Source organism: Mixophyes fleayi, chromosome 6 (assembly GCF_038048845.1).
Source record: "Mixophyes fleayi isolate aMixFle1 chromosome 6, aMixFle1.hap1, whole genome shotgun sequence".
NCBI classification, from domain to species: Eukaryota; Metazoa; Chordata; class Amphibia; order Anura; family Limnodynastidae; genus Mixophyes; species Mixophyes fleayi.
In genome coordinates, this window is record NC_134407.1 from 151,938,832 (window position 1) to 151,960,579 (window position 21,748).

General features: G+C 40.5%; 1 protein-coding gene across 4 annotated transcripts in view; it reads right to left on the bottom strand.

Annotated features, from left to right (window-relative positions):
• ZNF831 (zinc finger protein 831) overlaps positions 1-21,748 on the bottom strand; it is a 67,170-nt gene that overhangs the window by 15,680 nt on the left and 29,742 nt on the right. The window contains exons 5-6 of one of the 4 annotated variants that reach the window (XR_012677675.1): positions 13,898-14,049; positions 13,512-13,807 (exon numbers count right to left, since the gene is read on the bottom strand). The exons of the other annotated variants lie outside the window; for them this stretch is intronic. The gene's annotated coding sequence lies outside the window, so the exon portion shown is untranslated. Of the gene's footprint in view, positions 1-13,511; positions 13,808-13,897; positions 14,050-21,748 lie in introns of those variants that run through there. 4 annotated transcript variants of the gene reach the window in all.

Below are 21,748 nucleotides of genomic sequence, written 5' to 3' on the forward strand. Positions count from 1 at the left end.
CCCTGCACCTTTTACTACATACATTTCAGGTAACTTACACCATTTTAAACATGTCGACAGAATGAATATGTCGACGTTTACACTGTTACCATTTTGATGTCAACATGTTCACCGTCTCATATTGAACCCAACCCGCAAGATAGGGCCAATACATATGTCAAATTTAAAGCCACAAAATAAGGCACAGGCGAAAAAAAAACAACTATTCAATTAATGTCACCTGTTAATAAGATAGGCACTAATAATAAAACAATAAAAAAATGAAAAAAAGGTTTATTTGTTTTTCCATCTATGAAATTCATTTATTAGGAAGTTATGAAAGTCTGCTGTACATTAACCAAATTTTTACAGTTGCTCCTGATTGTAACCACATGTCATAGCTGCACACGCGGATGTCATCACTAGTAATCGGTACTTCCATTAGACCTGTAGCTGGAGCAAGAGATACAGCTAAAAAACAAGTACCTGAGAGATACCCAGAGCTTGAATAGGATGTTGCTGTGTGCGCTTGAGTTTGGCATGCACTTACTGTACATTGACGATGGGGTAATAATGATTTAATAGTAAAAATGTATTTTGTACTTGGCGCACTACAAGTCCTAGAATGCCCATGCTGCCATTAAGTGTTTGGACATGCTGGCACTTGTAATACCACAAGCACCAACATACCCATGGCTGCCAGGGAATGCTGGCACTTGGGGAACAAGAAAAATAAAAAAAAGCCTTACTCTAACCTAATTCACCCTCTTTATTTCTCACCTAGATCCACGGTCTTCATCTGTAATAAATCCAAGGAAAGCTGGCAAAACAAAAAAAACTCATACACAACGCAAGAAAATTAGCTATTAGTGGTAGTAGTCATATTTAAAACATGGGGTTTTCCCACAGCTTGAACTCAGGACATGAAATTTTTGTTTACATTTAGTTTTGTGGGGTTTTTTCATGTGTTGCCATTTTAAATCTAGTAATTCATGTCAACATTTTGACTGTCCACTTTACAACCCCATAGACATTTTACATGTCAAAATTTTAACTGTGTCGACCTTATGAACAGGTAGACATTATGACTGTCAATCTTATAACTGTGCAGACATTATGGGCCTGAGTCATTAAGGAAAGTAAGGCAAAAAAGGAGTAAATGTTCTCTGGAACAAACCATGTTACAATGCAAGGGGCGCACATTAGTTTATTATTTTGCACATAAGTTAAATACTAGATGTTTTTTCATCTAGCACACAAATACTTGACAGCTTTACTTTTACACTGAAATTTAAAGTTGATCTAGGACATGCCCTATCCCAACTATAAATCTGTCCCCACATTTTAAATTTACCTCCTCTTCCAATGCAACATGGTTTTGCCCAGGTGCAAAGTTACTCCTTTTTTATGCTTTGCAATCCTTAATGACTCAGGGCCTATGGGTCTGAATCATTAAGGAACATATCTGGCTGTTTCCAGTGTATCCTCCGCAAAATCAGTCTGCGCATGAGCAGTACCGTCTGGTTTAGAAGTGAAAAAAGGACTCACTACAGCGATTTAGGGGAGGGAACGGGTTGGGGAATGGGTAGGCAATGTACATTAGGGGTGTTTCCGCGCAGGGATGTCCAAGTCAGCTGGATTTTTTCCGTGTATCCTGCTCCAGCTAGAGGTCTCGTCTAAGTGCTTGTGGCATTACAGCCGCCACCAAACCCCCACTAGACAGTGTGTAAATAAATAAATTGCAAAAAAAACTCCCAAAAACACAGGGTGTCACCCCTCCCAATCAGATTAATCCGTATGCTGCCAGCCTAGTGCTGGTAGTAGCAAAATTTTAGGGGGACAAATTTAGGTACACACCTTCTCGCTGCCTGTGGGGAATGACTCTGGAAACTAAAAATGCCCCCAGGTGTGCAGAGAGGAAGAAAAATCTTCAGTGTCTAAAATATAAATGTCACATCAATGTCCAACCTCTTTAGCACCCTTTTCTGTTATTCCAATTTAATTCTAAGTTTAGTCTCATTTACATACATGAATCATGAACATGAAGGGATGTGGGGGCTATTTTTATTATAAGTGGCAAATTCATGTGTGTGTTATGAGCTGCGGCGGCTCGTTGTTTACTTGCATCCGCATCCAGGCCATCTTCATTATGACTGGGACGTCACTTCCAGCTTGTCCCGCCTGTCACCAGAGCAATGGCTGGGATGCTCTCTGAATTAGCATGGCATCCAAACATTAGGGGGCAAGCGGGCACCTGTGCAATAAGAATTAAGTAATTATTAGCCTCCTGTGGCCAATTGCAGTCCTGTTGCCCTGGTCCTTGATTGGTCCATTCTAGTATTTAAAGAAGGCAGGGCTTAGCCTCCCTTCCGGTTATAGCATTGAGACTCTCAGTTGCTAACCTGCTCTATATCCTGTGGATTCTCTTTTAGTTTGTTGATTCCTATTGTGACCCCTGGCTTGCTTCTGGACCCTGCATGTACTCTGATAGCCCTGGCCTTTGGCTTTGTTGTTTGGATATCCCTGCTCGCTGCCAGCCCTGACCCCTTGGCCTGTCTCTGATTATTCTGCTTGCTACAAACCCCTGACCTTGGACTGCTCCTGACCATCTACTCCTGTCTTTGCTACCTCTTTCTCTCTACCTGCTGCGGTATTGTATATAAGCTTCCACTACTCTAAGACTTAAGATCTCGGGGCATCCAAGTTCCTGTGAGTGCATTAAACTCGGGAAAGGTGGCTGCTATAGGCGAAGACCTTTGTCACCTGTTCTGGAAGCTTATGTCAATAGCCATTAGCCGTAGCATTATAACCAGCCATGAAGAAATTGGAGGATTCTGTCTGATGGACCACAGTCTAACCAATCCCAGTCCAGCTCAGGTCCTAGATGGCCAAATACAGACCATCTCGCAAGTGGTTCATAACCTCTTGCTCCGGTTGTCTGCTCAGGGGGAAGCCTCCAAGGCCTTGCAAGTCACGGGCGGTTGAGCCTAAGCTAAATTTACTCGACCATGCTCTGTTTTTCGTGTGAGACCCTGCTACTCGGGCTATGAACAACAAAGGGTAGTTATCATCATCCCCCTTGTCCAAGATGACCTGCAGTCCTGGGCTTTCAGTCTTGCCCTTACTAGTCCTACTCTGCATTCTGTGGATACTTTCTTTAATGTCCTGGGCCTGCTCAATGAGGACCCTGACCGGATGGAATTGGCTATATCCTATTTAAGGGCCCTGAGACAGTGCCAGTGTACTGCCGAAGAGTATTGTGCCAACCTTAGGCATTGGTCCACTGATAGTGGGTGAAATGACCCAGCACCCTGGAGTCAATTTCATCTCGGTCTGTCTGAACAGATCAAAGAATCCCTGGTGCAGTACCCCTCACTAACTACCTTGGAGAGTCTCATGCATTTGGGAATTAAGATTGACCACAGGATCAAAGAAAGGAAGGCTGAAAAGTACATATCCTCATCCTCCTGCTCCCTTATTCTGCACCACCAGAATTCTCTGAACCCATGTAGTTAGGAGCTTATCGCCTCTCCCCAGAGGAAAGATCTAGGCGACGCTCCTTGGGTCTCTGTCTGCACTGCGTCAACAAGGGTCATCTACTTTGCTCTTGTCTTACCAAGGTGGAAAAAGACCAGGTCTAGGCGTTGAGGAAGAGGTGCATTTGAAGACTAGGTCTTCAAATAGTCTCTTCCAAAAATTCTGTTTTGATTCCTGCTCAGCTCACCCATGGGTCCCAACCACCTTTGTCTCAGCCTTCTTAGACATTGGTACAGACCCTAGCTATTCTCTCAGTTAAACTGAAGTCTAGCATCACTGTCTGTGGTGTGGATGATAATCCTTAGATTCATTGCCAGGTCCACATCTGTGTGGGTACTCTCCATTCCGAAACCCTCTCCTTTTACTTAATCTTATGACCTTCTTTTACCTTGATTCTGGGGCACCCCTGGCTCCATTGCCATAATCCCCATATTGATTGGAGTAAGAGGCAGATCATACATTGGAGTGCGGTCTGCTCCTCGACCTGTCTGACCTTAGCCCTTAGGGTCACACAGCCTTGTTTGCAACAGCTTCCATATCCTTACACGGATTTTCAAGATGCTTTCTCCAAGAAGAAGGCGGATACCCTTCCTCCTCATAGGTACTATGACTGTGCAATCAACATCATTCCTGGTTCTAAGTTACCCAAAGGTAGATTGTATAAAAACCTGCAAAAAGGGTGTATTAGACCCTCTAAGACACTGGTAGGAACTGGATTCTTTTTTGTGTCTATGGAAGGGAGTCTGAGGCCCTGATTTGACTACCATGCTTGTGACAAAATGAGTGTGATAACCCTGTGAGCATTCGGTTTCTTATTTCTCACATGATGTGGATGCTTTTGTTCCCCAGCTCACCAGACTACAACTGCATTATCCAATAACATGTGGCTAAGGGGACATTGTAGTTCAGTGTACATATGTATATTGTGTATTGTATATCGATGACTTGCAGTAAGGTTGCTATTCATTGTTTTTAATGTGAAGCCAGGGGGATTATGGGTAGGGATAATGTTGTAAGATGCTGGAGTGGGAAAACTAATTAGTGTCCATTGTTCTCACCAGGCTAGTCCAGACAGGCCATCTAACAGGGGAGGTTTTGTGGAAAGACAGCTCATCTTCACTCCCCTCTCCAACCCCCCCCCCCTAGTCCAGCACTGACCAATGGTTAAGGAGAATAGACCCAGGGGTTTGCAGAGGGAGGGAAAAGACTGTGGAAATTAGACCCGAGATATAAGGAGTCACTCCAAGGGGGAAGGGTGTTCATTCTGGGATTTCATTCATGAAGGTGCAAGATCGAGTTTTGAGTTGTCGTTCTCTAACTAGAGTCTATATATGCAGCTGAGAGAGATCCATGGGTCGTGAAGTCTGGACAGCCAGGTGACTATTACTCCTTAAGCTATTGGGGTGAGGGACAGATGATGTGGAAATCCTGCCTGGCATTAATTTACTGTGTGTACATAATATTCTAGTGCTGTTTGTATGACAATAAATATACTGTTGTATTTTTATAACTTCATTTGCCTGAGTGACCATACAAATCCTAGAAGGTACTGGGTAGACTTCCCTGGCATAGGAAGGCACCTGTGGGTGGCCAGCCAGCGTGAAGTGGGTAGCATTGGGCCAGATAAACCCAGTATCTTCACAATGCTAAACAAGGTAACAGGATAACAGTCAGAAATACATACCCTCTTTCTCTTATTTCGGTATTCTTTGACCAGCTTTAGCAAGCCACAATATATTCTAAGATCGATTTATGGGGAACCTACGATCTCCTCCTGATTAGAGAGGGGGATGAGTGGAAACCGCATTTAATACCAACTCGAGACACTACAAATATTTGGTTATGCCATTCGGTCTCTGCCACGCCCCAGTGGTTTTTCAGGATCTCAAAAATCCTGGTGGTTTATTAAGGTCAAAACAATGCTAACTGGTTTTAGCATAGGTAAATAATAAATGGTTGTTACAATTATAACCAGTTAGCATTGTTTTAACCTTAATAAACCACCATTTGTTTTCAAACTATTGCACTATTGTACAGCGTGTGGGCAATCAGCACTAAGAGACCAGCCAGGACCATGCTAGTCTTCCAGACACTGTTAGTCTCCTAGTAGAATTTGTCGTTTTTTTCACTCTCATTACAAAAACACTAACACAACGCCAGTAGGAACCTGGCCTGTATCTTTGTATTTTTATAAAACACAATTTTGATTGAATTAATATTGCATATTAAGGAATATCACTTATATTAGTGTAATCAAATACAACATTTAGGGGTAAATGTATGAACCTCCGGATTCTTCAACTCCGGCGAGTTCAGCGTCTTCAGCGCTTAAATTTAAAGCGGCGCTGCCTTGTAAAGGGAGACTTCCCTTTACAAGGCAGCGCCGCTTTAAATTTAAGCGCTGAAGACGCTGAACTCGCCGGAGTTGAAGAATCCGGAGGTTCATACATTTACCCCTCAGTCTTTATAATATAAACATGATTTTGTTAGCACTTACAATTTTTATTAAAAAAATATTTTTTATATTATAAACATTAATTATTACTTTTTAATAAATAAAAACACAATTTTTATTACATTAATTGTATATTAAGGGATTTTGGTCAGGAATAACATATATGCATGGCACACACACATGACTGTACTTTTTTTTTTCTATATCAGATTACTCTGGGACCCTTCTTTGTTCCAATGTCATTCTCTTTAAGGCTAGGTACACACTACACGGTTTTCGTCCAATAATCGGCTAAATCAGCCGACATACGACCGCTCGTTCAAAAGTCGGGTCAGTGTGTGCAGTGACATGATGGTGGAAAGTCTGCCCAAATGGACGATTGTCGCCTCATTTGGTTGGTCGTACCGTTTAATATTTTCGTTCCAATCTCGTTTCCGTTGTGTAGTGTGTATAAACTTCCGACCGATCCATAACAGTGAGTACGAAATTACAGTCATTGCTCACGACAACATGGCTGTAAAAAGTCGCTAAAGGGACGTCCGCTCTTCCCTTTATCGTCCTAAACAAGGCTAGTGTGTATGCAGTCCATGGACCGAGCGATCAGAACATCGATCGCATGTAAAATCGATTGCCATAAAAAGTTGGTGGAAAATTCTGTAGTGTGTACCCAGCGTTTACACATACAACTTACTTTTCAGACATTTCAACACGAACAAGTCTGATTACTTCCTGTGTAACATTTTGTCTGCTGTCTGCCTCAAACAGCTGTGCAGGGAGACGCTGATTCAAGTGGCGGTGGGCTGGAAGTACACACTGTTCCTACCAGGGGGCGGTGATTGGCAGCAGCAGAAACCAATTAGGGAGTTGCACAGTGACATCAGTGACTCTCTAATTGGTTGCTTTTCCAGGTACCAGGGAGACAGAGAAAAAAAAATTCTGCAATAACCTGTACATCTTCAGGAGTGCTCAAGCACCAAATCCCCCCCTAAGTGCGCATCTGTCTTCACTGACAGCAACCGCCGGCAGTATGAAGAAAAAATAAATAAAATAATAATAATAATGATAATAATAATATATCCATATCTATATGTATATATATATATATTTATATATATATATATATATATATATATATATATATATATATATATATATATATATATATATATATATATATATATATTCCTATATATATGTATATATATAGATATATATCTATCTATATATATATATATATATATATATATATATATATATATATCTATATATCTACATATATAAAACGCTGCTGCCATATCTTAGCCCCCCCCACCCCAGCTGCCTGAGGCCCCTGGGCTATAGCCCATAAAGCTCTGCAGTTAATCCGACCCTGCACTTTATACATCTATATTTTCCACCTATAAATTTTGATACTTGATTGAGAGCCAACGTGTCACATAGTAATCTTGCTGCGTAATGCACTTGTCACTTTAAGCGTGGACACTTGTAGTGTGTGAAAATTCCAAACAATACTGACATTTTTTCTATATGCAAAGCTTATTTGCTCTGAGTCTCAGGGGTATAATCAGGGGAATATTTCCCACGTTTGTCAAGCCAGCAGTAAAAATGTAAAAAGTTAAAATATATATGGATCTCCAATAATTATTTATGAAATCATTATTATTATTTATAAAAAATGGCTGTTTTGTATTTGAAGGCCGCAGTTTTGCAAGCACACACAGAGATTGGTTGCACAATGGGAAAATAGGCGTTATGTAGAGTGTTTTTTTGTCCACTTATCGCAGCACAACACTGCGGGAGGAAATAGGCTGCATTGAAAACCAGATATTTAAATGAGCAGGAGGTTAAGGCTTGAAATTTAGACGTGTTCCGTTTATATCTATAGACATGCAGTATTTTACTGCACCCCAAACAACCAATACTAGCAGTATTATGGCAAATAGGTCCCAATTTTGAGGGCTATTTATGAACGTTTGCAGCAAATTCCTTTAGGATTTCACAAAAGAGTATTAACTGCCGTGGATGAGGTATATTGGGGCATCAGTGATCATCAATTCAGTGGTTTCGGAATTAGCGGGCTGAGCATGGCCTGACTTTCAGGGGTAAAGCAGGCCTGAAAACTCTGCCCCCCTGAAAGGTGCTGCGGAGCCTGATTTCAGCACAAAAAAGTGCCAAATGTGCATCAAGAAGGAAGTAATATGGAATCAGCAGAACTATTACAATATTTTTCCTTTACTCAAAGTGTATATATTTGACTGATCAAAACGTAGGCCCAATGCATTCTTACTTTCACAAGTTAAATGTTGTAATAGGGTAAAATAGGCAGTATTTTAGGAGACAAATTAAATTAAAGAAGGCAGGCAGACATGTGGAGTGATCAATAGTCAAGTCATGAGGGGATGCTACTTCCCCCAAGGCATGTCTTTCAATCCCAAATCGCAAGTTCGCCCTCAACATCCCTCTACTCCCCTAATAATGCCCTTAAATTGCACATGTACCTGCCAATAGGGATACAATGTTGGACACTATAAAGACATATCTCTCAAATTCCTGACTGCAGGGAAGTTCAGCGGTATGTCCCCATGGTGAGCTGCGACATATCATCATCATTTATTTATACAGCTCCACTAATTCCGCAGCACTGTACAGAGAACTCATTCACATCAGTCCCTGCCCCATTGGAGCTTACAGTCTAAATTCCCTAATATAGACACACACTCACACACAGACAGAGACTAGGGTCAATTTTGATAGCAGCCAATTAACCTAACAGTATGGTTTTTTTGGAGTGTGGGAGGAAACCGGAGCACTCGGAGGAAACGCACACAAACACAGGGAGAACATACAAACTCCACACAGATAAGGCCATGGTCAGGAATTGAACTCATGACCCCAGTGCTGTGAGGCAGAAGTGCTAACCACTAGGCCACTGTGCTGCCAATATCTCTTAAAATCTGGGCATTCCGGACAAAGGTGTTGATAGTGATGGGACAGAAGGGACAGTTCCCTTAATTCAGTTATGTCCAATCTAAATCAAGGCAGTTGGGAAGTATGATAATGTGCTTTCGGTCACTGCTGGGAATCCACAATTATAATAAGGGAGGTTATAAAGCTACAAAATCTACACATCTGTGATTCAATTTTATACATACAGTATTTTCTCAGTATTTCTTGGGTCAAATACTGAGAAAATATTGCATATATATATATACATTTAGGATTGCTCTGAATGCTGATTTGAATAATATTTTGAATGCATAATTTTGTCCTTCCAATGGGTCTTTATAAGGATGGCTGCAAGACACAGATCTGGACACATACAGCATGAAACAATCGGGACAAAAATGATTACCAGATTGTTATCACATTTTTTTCTTTTACTAAAGTAACTGGAGCTCAACAGAGAGCTTAATTATGCTGGATAGTGAGTGTCCCAGAACAGAGGCCCCAATATTCAATAGACTCAAAGCAGATGAACTTAATCTCTCAGCATGCTCCCCTCTGGACAACTGCCAATCCATGCAGATGTTTAATGGTGCGGACAAGAACCTCCCTTTAAGTGGAATGTCTAAGCAGCTTAGCATCATACTTGCTGTCCTTTTATATGACCTCCTCTCAGATCCAGTATTGTTCTGGCTTATTCCCGACATCACAGGGAGGGAAATAATAACCAGTTTACAACTGCTAAATGCAGACCAAGTGCCTGCTGCAGAGTTGGACACATGTTAGGCATAATGTACTCTAAAAAAAGCAGCCTGTAAATATATTGTATTTGTGCCCATATGTTGAGTAAGAGGCATCTCACAATCCTCCCATCTGCACCTATATTATTTACACCAGGTTTACATCAGGCATACATACACCCACACACACATACACACAACTAGGTCATAAGCACAAGAAACGTTTGTTAACATTTGTTTTGATAGCAGAAAACACATTCGCTCTTGGGGTTTATATATTATAGCAGATATAATATTCCTTCTCACATATGAATGAAAGTAGCAAAAAATATATTTTTAGAATACACCCAGAAATATCCTATAGTATATGCACAATCAACGAAGAAAGCACCTATCAGCTTCAATGGTGAATACACAATCACAAGCCGCTAGCTAGTGCTGAAGACTTTTATTATCATCATCAGCGTATATTTGCACCAGCCCTCAGGCACCCGCAATTGAAATGGCTTTGACAGACATATCTGCTTCACCATTTGGGTATGCATCTGTTCGTAATTACGCAAACATGCCGTACTGTACTCTGCCTATGTTAGACCACTCCTTCCCTCCCCAGTTGCACCTCTCTAAACAGGAGCAAATGTAGTTGCATGCAACTCTGGATTCACGCATATGTGTGCAGCTTTTCTTGAGGGCATGCACTGAACAAATTTGCGGATATTATGCTATGCAAATAAGTGTACATCCGACTCAGCATAAAGGCACAATTCATGCACAGCAGATATATTTTATATATGATATTCAACTAAGGCTATATCAGAAGAATGCCATTATATTGACAAATGGAATTAATCCTAAAGAACAAGACTTGAGCAAATATTTTGTTTAATAAAGAGGGTGTTAGGGCATTAGCACATTAGAAACCATATGTACTGTATCTTCAAGAATCATCCAGTTTAGGGGTAAATTTATCAAGCTGCGAGTTTGAAAAAGTGGAGATGTTGCCTATAGCAACCAATCAGATTCTAGCTGTCCATTTGTAGAATGTACTAAAAGATAACTAGAATCTGATTGGTTGCTATAAGCAACACCTCAATTTTTTCAAACTCGCAGCTTGATAAATTTACTTCTTAGGGTCATTTCACAAATGCGTTTTCTCAATTAACTTTTTTATATTGTTTGTCAGGAAATTGACATTGTAACCTTGTGAATACATGTTTGCTGAATTATTTTCATGATTTTTTGTTAATAAATACACGTTACAGTGTATCCTGCCTCATGTTTGCAATCATAACACAATGATGGGTCTGTATTGTTAATTGTAGTAACAGTGATAGGATAACTACAAACTCAATAAAAAGAAGGGTTATTAAATACTGTACATTTCATATACTTTGTGATATGATACAGTATTGGTGCAGTTTAAACAATAAGCAATACAGATTTAAACAGTACTTTATGAACTTTTCACTTTACTTTACTTTCTATAGTGCCTTGTGTCCTATGCATGGCTATAAAAAACACCTCATAGAGCTCACAGCATGATTGTCTCCCTGCTCCAGGTAATGGGGAAGTGAGCAGGGGCTGGCTGGCAGACTTTAGCCCGGGGAGCAAGCACACAATACTGGCCCAAAAGTAGCGGCCCACCGACATCAGATTTTTAAAGCAAAGGGATTGTTGATACTAATAGAGTTATTATTTGTTTTAGGATTAACCTAAAACAAATAATATGAGGGGTGGTACTAGGAAGAGCACTAGGGGCCTGATTCATTAAGAATCTTAAATGAAGAGGTATCTTATTTCAGTCTCCTGGACAAAACCATGTTACAATGCAAGGGGTGCAAACTAGATTTCTGTTTTGCACATAAGTTAAATACTGACTGTTTTTTTCATGTAGCACACAAATATCAACTTTAAATTTCAGTGTACAAATAAGCTATCAAGTATTTGTGTGATACATGAAAAAACAGTCAGTATTTAACTTATGTGCAAAACAGAAATCTAATTTGCACCCCTTGCATTGTAACATGGCAGTGGCGCAAGCAGGGGTGGTTTCTGGGTCCTCCGCTAAAAAAGTGCACTATATAGCGGCACTGTACTATACAGCAGCCGCGGCGCTGTCAAAGAAGCATCCGCGGCGGTGCTGTATTGTATACAGCACCGCCCCGGACGCTTCTTTGACAGCGCCACGGCTGCTGTATAGTACAGTGCTGCCTAAACAGTTTTTTTTGTCTCGGTGGAGGGGAAACCCCCACTCAAAAATGCTCCATGCGCCCCTGCATGGTTTTGTCCAGGAGACTGAAATAAGATACTTCTTCATTTAAGATCCTTAATGAATCAGGCCCTAGGTGTCGAGCTGACACCCTTGCCCAGAGCTGGATTAAGGCTCTGGGGAACCTGAACACTTTAGACAGGGGTCCCGATGATGTAACATGGTTATCATTTTAGACAAATTGTATACAATACACAGGCAATACTGTGTGCACTACTGTTAGGTGCACACAGTTCTGCCTTCAGGAGCAGTACAGTGTGAAGTGGGACATACCTCCCAACTGTCCAAATCCTGACTAAGTGAGACTGTCAACCAAATTCGGGACTGTCCCTCCAGATTCAGGACAGTTGGCAGACTGTCCTGCTCTCTCCTACACACACACACACACACACTCACACAATATATATTTACACATGGCAAGGCACCTGTCACGTGGTGCGCGTTCCATGTGACAATCCACACAGAGAGGGGAGGAGGGGCCGTGGCCAATGATGAAAGGTGGCTGGTCCCGGAGGAGGGGCCAGCCACCAAATAATGGAGACTTGGGCCGGTTCATGCACCAGCCAAAATAGTAATTTTCTGTCCGGCCCGGGGGTATGTGCCACCCTACCCTCCGGCCCAGCCCGCCCCTGGAAGTGAGGTGGGTGCTGTGGAACTAAATCCCACACCCCAGTGCTTCATGTGTATGTCATTTACAATATAGCTGGTTTATCCAAAAGTTTACATCCCCTTTAAATTTTCTCTCTCTTGTTTTGGGTTTTGCGCGGATTTGACATTTGGCTGAGCATCATGGAAGATTTAGCTAAGACAACGTGAGGCAGCTACAGACTGGCCCTTCCAAGTCTTGCCTCTGTGTTCAGTACATCAAGTAGATCATTCTTTCCACAGTCCACTTCAGCTAGCAATTACTGTATGATCTCTCTCATTTTTTACAAATCCCCTGTCTGCAAAAATACAAAATTTAACAGAAACTATGGTACATATGTTTCTTAAAGAATGAGCATAAACAAAACTAAAACTGAATAGAAATATAATAATAATAACAATAATAATTAATAATAAAGCATGGACATTAAACAATTTGTAGATGTATTACAAACAAGATGGTAAAAATATTCAATGTGTCACATATACTTGACAAACATTCAGAGGATCTGTCTGTGGTTACTCTAAACTATTTAAAGCATGGCAATGGCATCCTCTAGTTTGTAGAAATAATATCTATAAGCTGCATGTAAAACTTATTTTTCAAAGACAAAATATGTAGCAAACGTTCAGGATTAACATTCACAATGTTCGAGAACATATCTCATGACAGACAGGCTATTACCAGTGGGCCCCAAAAGTCAATTGGTAAGCTGGTATTTAAAGCAAGTAAACCATTATGTTACACTTATGCGTACACACATACTTGTTTTTATTGCATTGTGAGGACCCATGACACATAGGGACACACCTTTCCTAATGCCCTATTAACATGACAATCATATGGGTATATGAAGGAGCAAATTGTCACCAGAACTTCCACTTGAGATTTACAGTTTGACTTTGATCAAAGTATTGACGCACTTCATGGTAGTTAAAGTTTTATGTATTTCGGCCGTCTGAGGACATCCACACACCCACATACACCGACACCTAGTCGTGGAGGTTACAGTCATGCTCAACCACTGCATATAGTTTCAACAAATTTTATTTCTCTTCACAAACTTCCTTATGTAGAATTTCACAGCTGTCAAGTTTTGATCTTTCAGTGCTGATTGTTCAATCATGCGTTGCAGGCACCCAGCATGTTTGGATAAGCTTGATCATGTACTTCTCCACAGCTTGGATCTCATCTCTGCCACAGATTTTTCTCCGCACTTCTTTACAAGTACTACTTTACTGTAAAGAAGCAGAGTGGTCCATTACAAATCTGAAAAAAATAGAGAAGAAAAAATACTTTTTAATAACAAAACTGAGTGCTACACCGACCTGTGGAAGCCTTGACTGGGCAAGGGTTCCATGTTGCCGGGTTCCTGTGGGGTCCCACTTCTGACATGGAAGTGTTGACCAAATGTTTGACCCCTAGTCTCACTGTTACAGGGGATTGCTCATCATCCGACCACTCTGTAGCTGGAACGGTTCTAAAAAGAAATTTCCAGATTTCCAGCTAACTGTCTAGATCAATGTTCATCTTGTCCAAATTCTTGCTAATGAATTCAGCCAGTCTATCACTCTTGAGAGCCATTAAAAGTTTACAAGTTGGAGCATACCTTCTGGGAGGCGATAATACTGCCGGTGCTCCTTGATGTCGTGCCAAAGGAAGTCTGCTAACTGATCCAATTCTGTGTCACTTAGGTTGACGAACTTTGAAAGAGTGACAACATGCTTTCGAAGCTTCGTGGAAGACAGTGTTTGGGGATTTTTGACCTCACACTCTCAAACAAACAGGCATATGCAAACAGAGTCTCTGAAATGTGACAATGCAGGTGGTCTGGTAAACATATAGACATGTTGGGTAGCCACTCAACATTCTTCGTGTTTCTCTTCAAGTAGTTCCATTGCACCTTGTATTGCTGGTGTCAAAAGGATGGGAACTTTTTCCCTTGTTTCCCCAGATTTCAATCAGTGTAAAGTGCCAGCAGAGCACCCTCTAAAGCTCAAAAAGTGGTTGGGCAAAATTTTCGTGGAGATCTGAACTATCTCTTGATAATCAACAGCTTCTTGGAAACTTCCCTTTCTCTTCATTGATTGAACAAAATCACCTGTGTCAGTATAACCTTCCGAGGCTGACATTGATTTTGGTTCTCAGGTACCTCTAAGCCCCCAGTCGAGGTGTGAGGATCGTGTGAGCCAATGTTAACTCCGAAGCAATAAGGCTCCTTAAAGGTCCTGGTGGCTCAGTTACTAGATGTGTTCTCGATATGTTGGGGCAGACTAATTTCTATCAGACTGACATTGTGACTCCAAACAATGTGGTGGTCCATCAGAGGCGATACCGACTACATAGGGGGAAACAAGAACAGGTGATAAAGGAAGTACACCCTACTGTACTTGTCCCTAAATCATTTTGTGCGGATTTCCGCAAGCTGAATGCGGTTTCAAAACTAAACGTGTACCCCATGCCATGGTTGTATGAACTTATTAGCAGATCGAGGTGATCGAGGAGTCAAAGCGAAAAACAGGGTTTTCTACACCTCAATGTTTGCATCAAACTGGGACTATACCCTTGGACTTCATGGTGTATATGCGTCTTTTCAGAGCTTTATGGACAAACACCTATGGCCTCACCATAATTATGCTGCCACTTATCTTGATGATGTTGTCATGTATAGTGAACATTGGAATTCACACCTTAATCGTCTTCATGCTATTCTTCAGTCCTGTGACAGGCAGGTTTAATGGTTTACCTAAAAAAAAGTGCCTTAAGGAAAAGACAAACACATTTTTGGGAATTCACTGTGGTTAGCGGTTGCCTAAAGCCTCTGGTTAATAAGGTCCAGGCCCTAGACAATGCCCCAGTCCTTTTTACAAAAAAAACAAACAGTTGCGCATTTTAGGACTGTTGGGATACTATAGGAGGTTTATTACCCAGTTCTCTACATTGGCAGCCATTTTAACCCACCAACTGAAAAATTTGGCTCCAAATTGGGTAGCATTCCTTCTTTCTGTGTCAGGCTGCTTTTGTTACTATACAATGGATCCTTTATGAAGGTTGAAGATCCTGTTTTACAGTCTCCGGACTTTACTAAACATTCTGTAATACAGATGGATGCCTCCAATATGGGCCAGACCTGCATCAACATTTTGAGGGGGTAGATCATCCAGTTTTGTATCTCAGCCGGAAGCTGTACCATCGGGAAACTCGGCAGTATAGAAGAAATTGCTCACGGTCAAGTGGGCCATAGAGATCCTCCGTTATTACCTTGGTGGGGTACATTTTGGTACGGTCACTAATCATGCTCCATTGAGGAGGCTTCAATCTATGAGAGACTCAAATGTTTGCCTCATGAGGTGATATCTTATGCTCCAGCCATTCTGTTTTGAGGTGCGTCACAGCTCATAAAGTTTTCACATTAATGCCGACAATTTGTCCTGAGAAGGGCTGGAGTGCTGGGCATCTGCTTCTGTTAGTCGGGGACCACCCTTTAACTGGTCAGGTATGTAGTAGGGTGATAAACTGCCACATCTGAGGAAAGAATTACCCTCCTGTGAGTCACTGAATACATTTCACTGCTTTATCACCTGTAGACAGTAATCGTAATCTATTGAAAATTGGGATCCTCCAGCTATAGGTAAATTACCAATGTTACAGATAAATTATAGTGACACCTTCATTCAAAGTTGCATATACGTACAGATTACAATGTATAGTACAGTCTTTGTCAGCTTGCAGATTTCTGGATGGCAAGGTCTGCTGGGACTTGTAGTCTTACAGTAGACTGTCAGTGCATGCAAAGTATGGTTAAACTTATTGCTCCATAACAGCTGGAGAACCACAGTCTGACTTTGTTCTGGCATGTAATAGCTGGGCCGTAACTAGTGGCAACCGCACAGGGAGCAATGCTGAAGAGGGGTGTAGTTTATGAATATTTTTAATTAATTTGGTTAAAATTGAGGGCTAGACGGGTTGCATATTTCTTTTTCGTCCCAGGCGCTAAAATATTAAGTAACAGCTCTGTGTGTTAGTTGTATGGCTTATTATGTATGTAGTTATATGGGTACTGTAGCTAGACATAGAGTATACCACTGAAAGTAGATCATATGAAAAAAAACATAGAGCTCTTGCATGGCAGTGTTTGTGCACAAACATGTGTTTACCTGGTTATCTTTCTGGCTTCAACTTCCCTAAAAGCAGCTTGCCACGTGCAGGAAGTGAGCAACTGGAGCTAGCAGCCAGAGTTGCTGACTCTTTACTACTTGGTAGCTCACCACAGGTTGAATCTACCTATATTGAAAAAAGTGTCTCCTGTGTGAATGCAGTTTTGGAGGCTCAATTCAATCAAACACTATACTCTTGGCACAACTGAAATGGCTCCTACATGGGAGACATGAATGGAAGGAATTATAGACATATTCAATTGAATGTCATGACTCGAGCATGGGGGGTTTCTGGGCAATGAGACCTCCACCACCGCCACTACCACCACAACCTCCTAAGTGAGCCCCTGATTGCTGCGTCATATAGTGGATCCTCACAATAAAGCTCCGGTTTGACCCTAACTCAAGACTTTGACTGGTGACTTGCTGTTAACCCACTATAGTGACATTAAGGAGTAGCCATGACACTGTGCAGACTTACAAATCATTAATAGCTGTATGTTCTCGAAGAAACAAACCAAGTAAAATGGGAAATACCTATATTATATACATGCTTTGGAAGTGTCTGTTCCCATGAAGCAATCAGGGTGTGTCTGCAGTAAGAACAATCAAACAGAAGCAGGTGAACTCCATTTTAAAAGGAGGGTGGGAGTGTCACCTGCCCATTAAGCTACAGCTGTGGGAGGAGTGTCATGTATAAAAACCTGTTTGCTTCACTGTACAGTGTGACCGATGTTAGAGAAGCTGGCCGGTGTCTAGAGAGCTTATCTCTGTTTATTTAAATAACAAATAATGTCTAGGTCACAGGCGCACCCAATGCAGCAAACCGAAAGGCAGCTTGTAACAAATAAATTAGGTAACAACAAAGCCCTATAGATATATAGACGAAAACAATTAGATTTGCAAACAAGCGCCAATCAAGAGATACAATAATATCAATAACATACACTCTATACTCGTAACACAGTGATGAAACAATGATGGAAAAAGTTCAAAGTCCTGTGTTCCTTTAAGAAAGCATGAACCTGCTGATGAAACTCCAAAGGAATTCAATGTCCCTCGTAGGTCAGGTATAAAATATAAAAAGAAAAAAGGACAAATAATAGTGCAGACTGTAGATATAGCCAGATGGTAAAAAGAAGACCCCAGCTAATCCGTGAACTCGTAAAACGAAAGGAGCACCACGTGTGAACAAGGGTTAATAATTAACCCCTAAGGGGTGCGCACTCACCAAACGATATATGTATTCAAGACTGTGTTACGAGTATAGAGTGTATGTAATTGATATTATTGTATTTCTTGATTGGCGCTTGTTTGCAAATCTAATTGTATTTGTCTGTTTATTTAAAGCTTAGGGTCAGAAGAAACTGTATGGAATATTTATGTTGTTAATGACTTTACCATCCCGACATTAAAACAACGTAAAATGGCAAGAAGTTGTTTGTGTGTTTTTAACCAGCAGTGTGCTCTTGCCACAATATATACATATATATATATATATATATATATATATATATATAAATATAATCTGGGGTTTGAAGTGAAATAGAGTCATGACTCGCAGATTTTGAATCTCAAAATGAAATAAAACGTAATTTCCGGGAAAAAAATCGATGCATTGGCTGCAAGAGTTTTGGATTGATATCATATATATATATATATATATATATATATTGTAACAGAAGACAGGCGGGCGCCTCAATGTGTATTATCACTTATATAACGTGAATAGATGTAATAACATGCGTACCATGAGGTATTGGTAGGTCGTCTAATCAGAGAGTGAAGATCATCTTCATAGATTGTTCCTCCCAGTTGGTCAAGTAATGGACAATGCAAAAAACAGAGCACAACATAGAGTAGTATTGTCAGGATGTGCAATCACACCACCTGTGAAGTGTACACCACCTATAGGGCTTCCTTATCGTGCAAAAAACACTAGTGCCCAGGAGTCAGCAGTTGTAACATATAGGACACCCAAGTGTACCAGCCATATAAAATATATGCAAATATAAAACTACGTACCAGATAATCTCTCCAAACTGACATAGATAAATTCTTTAGGTGATTAGTTGTGTGATCCCTCTTTTCCAGTCTCAGTCATTGGCAGCAATAATGACAGGAGATAGGTGTAAATATTACAATAGCGCTTTAATAAAAAATAAATATATGCACTTACATCAGGGAGTGCAAATGGATGCTGGGTAATAGGCTCAACGCGTTTCATCCCGGTAAAACGGGACTTCCTCAGGAGCAAAAAATAGCAGATTGTACTTGTCTGTTTATTTAAAGCTTAGGGTCAGAAGAAACTGTATGGAATATTTATGTTGTTAATTACTTTACCATCCCGACATTAAAACAACGTAAAATGGCAAGAAGTTGTTTGTGTATTTTTAACCAGCAGTGTGCTCTTGCCACAATATATATATATATATATATATATATATATATATATATATAAAAATATAATCTGGGGTTTGAAGTGAAATAGAGTCATGACTCGCAGATTTTGAATCTCAAAATGAAATAAAACGTAATTTCCGGGAAAAAAATCGATGCAATGGCTGCAAGAGTTTTGGATTGATATCATATATATATATATATATATATATATATATATATATATATAGAGTCCTTTCTAGTTTTCGCCTTTGCCATTTTAGAACAGGCAGCATGTAGGGAGGATGTTAGCTGCATTGCTCTGCTCTGCAAATAGCGTTCAGGGTGAAAGAGTGACAGAGAAAACAATAGAAAGTAATAGTACTAGTGTATATAGACTTTGTTAAATATCATTCTGAACTAAGTAGAATATTTAGTGAAGAAAATCAGTGTGCTTTTGCTGTATGACTATTAGCCTGAGAAGCCAAAAAACAAATAGATGTATTTCTTTTTTTTTAAATTTTTCTAGTGAAAGTAATCTTGGGGCAGTGACATTTGAATTAAAAAAAACACTAATTGGGTGTTTGCTAGTGAGTGACAATGCAGCTACACACTCAATATTTAAAGGGTCATTCAGTGACATATATATTAAAAAAGGGTGCTTGCATGTGAGTGTCAACACAGTTACACACTCAAAAAAAACGCTATATAATCTAATCTTTTCTATTTTGCAATACTTGTTAATTTTGAAATGGTCATTCAATGACATCCATTTTTTTAAAATAAAGGGTGTTTGCGTGTGAGTGTCAATGCAGTTGCACACCCACAACAGGCACTATATATTCTAATCTTTTCTATTTTTCAATACTTCTCAATTTTTAAAGGATCATTCAGTGACATCTATATTTAAAAAAAGGTGTTTGCGTGTGAGGGTTTTTAGTGGGTGTTATCGACATTCAGTGACCGCATGTAAAACTTTGCAGAGGCTGCAAAAAAATGCCATCTGCCATGCCACCAACTGAAGTAAGCCATTAGATAAATTAAACAACAACAGAAATTTAGTGTAAGGTGCATGAGATAAAATGTTGAATCGGTATGCTCACGGTAACTTTAGAACGTTAGACAGCATGCATTATGGAGCGTGAAGAGGCAGTAACAATCAGATATCATTAGATGGACAGAGGCATCAGTATGATATTTAGAAAAGTACATACCTAATTGTAAAGCACTATGTAATTTGCTGTCTCTATATAAATAAATGATCATGATAGACAAAGGCGGCCTGCATCATACCAAAAACTTCAAACACTAGTACTATGCACTGCTCGATGGGCAGAGCCTTCATCGTTAGCCAAGAGCGGAGCTTTCAAATACCTTGTTTTACTTATATGCTACATGTAAGGTAGACGTAATGCTACCCTTGTGAATCAAACAAGGAACCTCTGATATATATGCTATTCATCCAGTTACCATGTCCAGTTTGAGATTAAAATGTCAATCTTGATTTATCCTTCTCGCTAAGCTCAAGTGTAGTATCTGACCTAATATGGTTAGTTCAGGACTCCCTGAATGGGCGGGTCCCCTTGGTCTGATGCCGGAAGGCCGGTGGTGTTTGGAACCTGAGATGCCTGTGCCTCCCGGGGATAGGCACCATAGGTTACCTGAAATGCAGTGGTTATAGGACTGGAACCCACACCTTGCACAACACCGGGGTAAAGAAGACGGCAGTAGAGGTGGTCCCCAAGACCCATGAATATAAATATGGAATATATATAAATAACGTTGATATGTTCTATTAGTGAAGTGTAAAAAATATCTAAAACAGACAGTTCAGACAGGCCAATACTTGATCTTCCCACACAAGTATGTATGATAGTCACATTTATGCATATTTGGTTGGCCAAAACATCTCTCTTGACAATGCAATTGAAAGTCCACATTTTGAGAAATTGAGAGGTCCTGCAAAGCATATATGTAGAGGTGGAGATATGATAGCTGACGATTTCCGCTATATGATGGAGTTAGAGAACAGCATAGATCGATTATGACAAGAGAGGCCATAAGCCAAACGTGCTAAAAACTCATGTGTTTTTGTGCAAGTGTCATTCACTTACCCATTAAGTTAAGTCTCCTGCATTCCGAGCCAATAAAATCCACAGGGAGAGTCTTAGGCTTCTCTATATAATCCCCCCCTCCCCCCAGTAGATGCTGGGTCTCCTTGTTTGCTACACTGAGTACTTCCCTCCTGCCCTGAAAATGTACCTGGTCTATTGCATTACTGTCTGTGTTAACCAATTGTGCTTTTTCACAGAGGAGGCACAGTAGGCAGGAGAACACTGCAGTCAGCGACTAATTCATACGGTGCCACCACTGATTGGTCAAAGGTCACTGCCCCTTTTGAAGTAACCTGACTCTTGGTCCTTTTGCGTGGGGGATCTCTTGTGTGGGCATGATATTATGAGACCAGAAGGGGAGTAGTCACTCTGCTACCAGAATTAGCACTATCCAATCATAAAGCATTATATCCTGGGACCAGTGGTGTAATGGCAATTTGACCTTCCACTGTTTCGTTTTACTATTAGTTGTTAGCTGACTCGCACTGCTCTCTCCACCACCATGGTTGTTTAAATAAAAACTGTGACC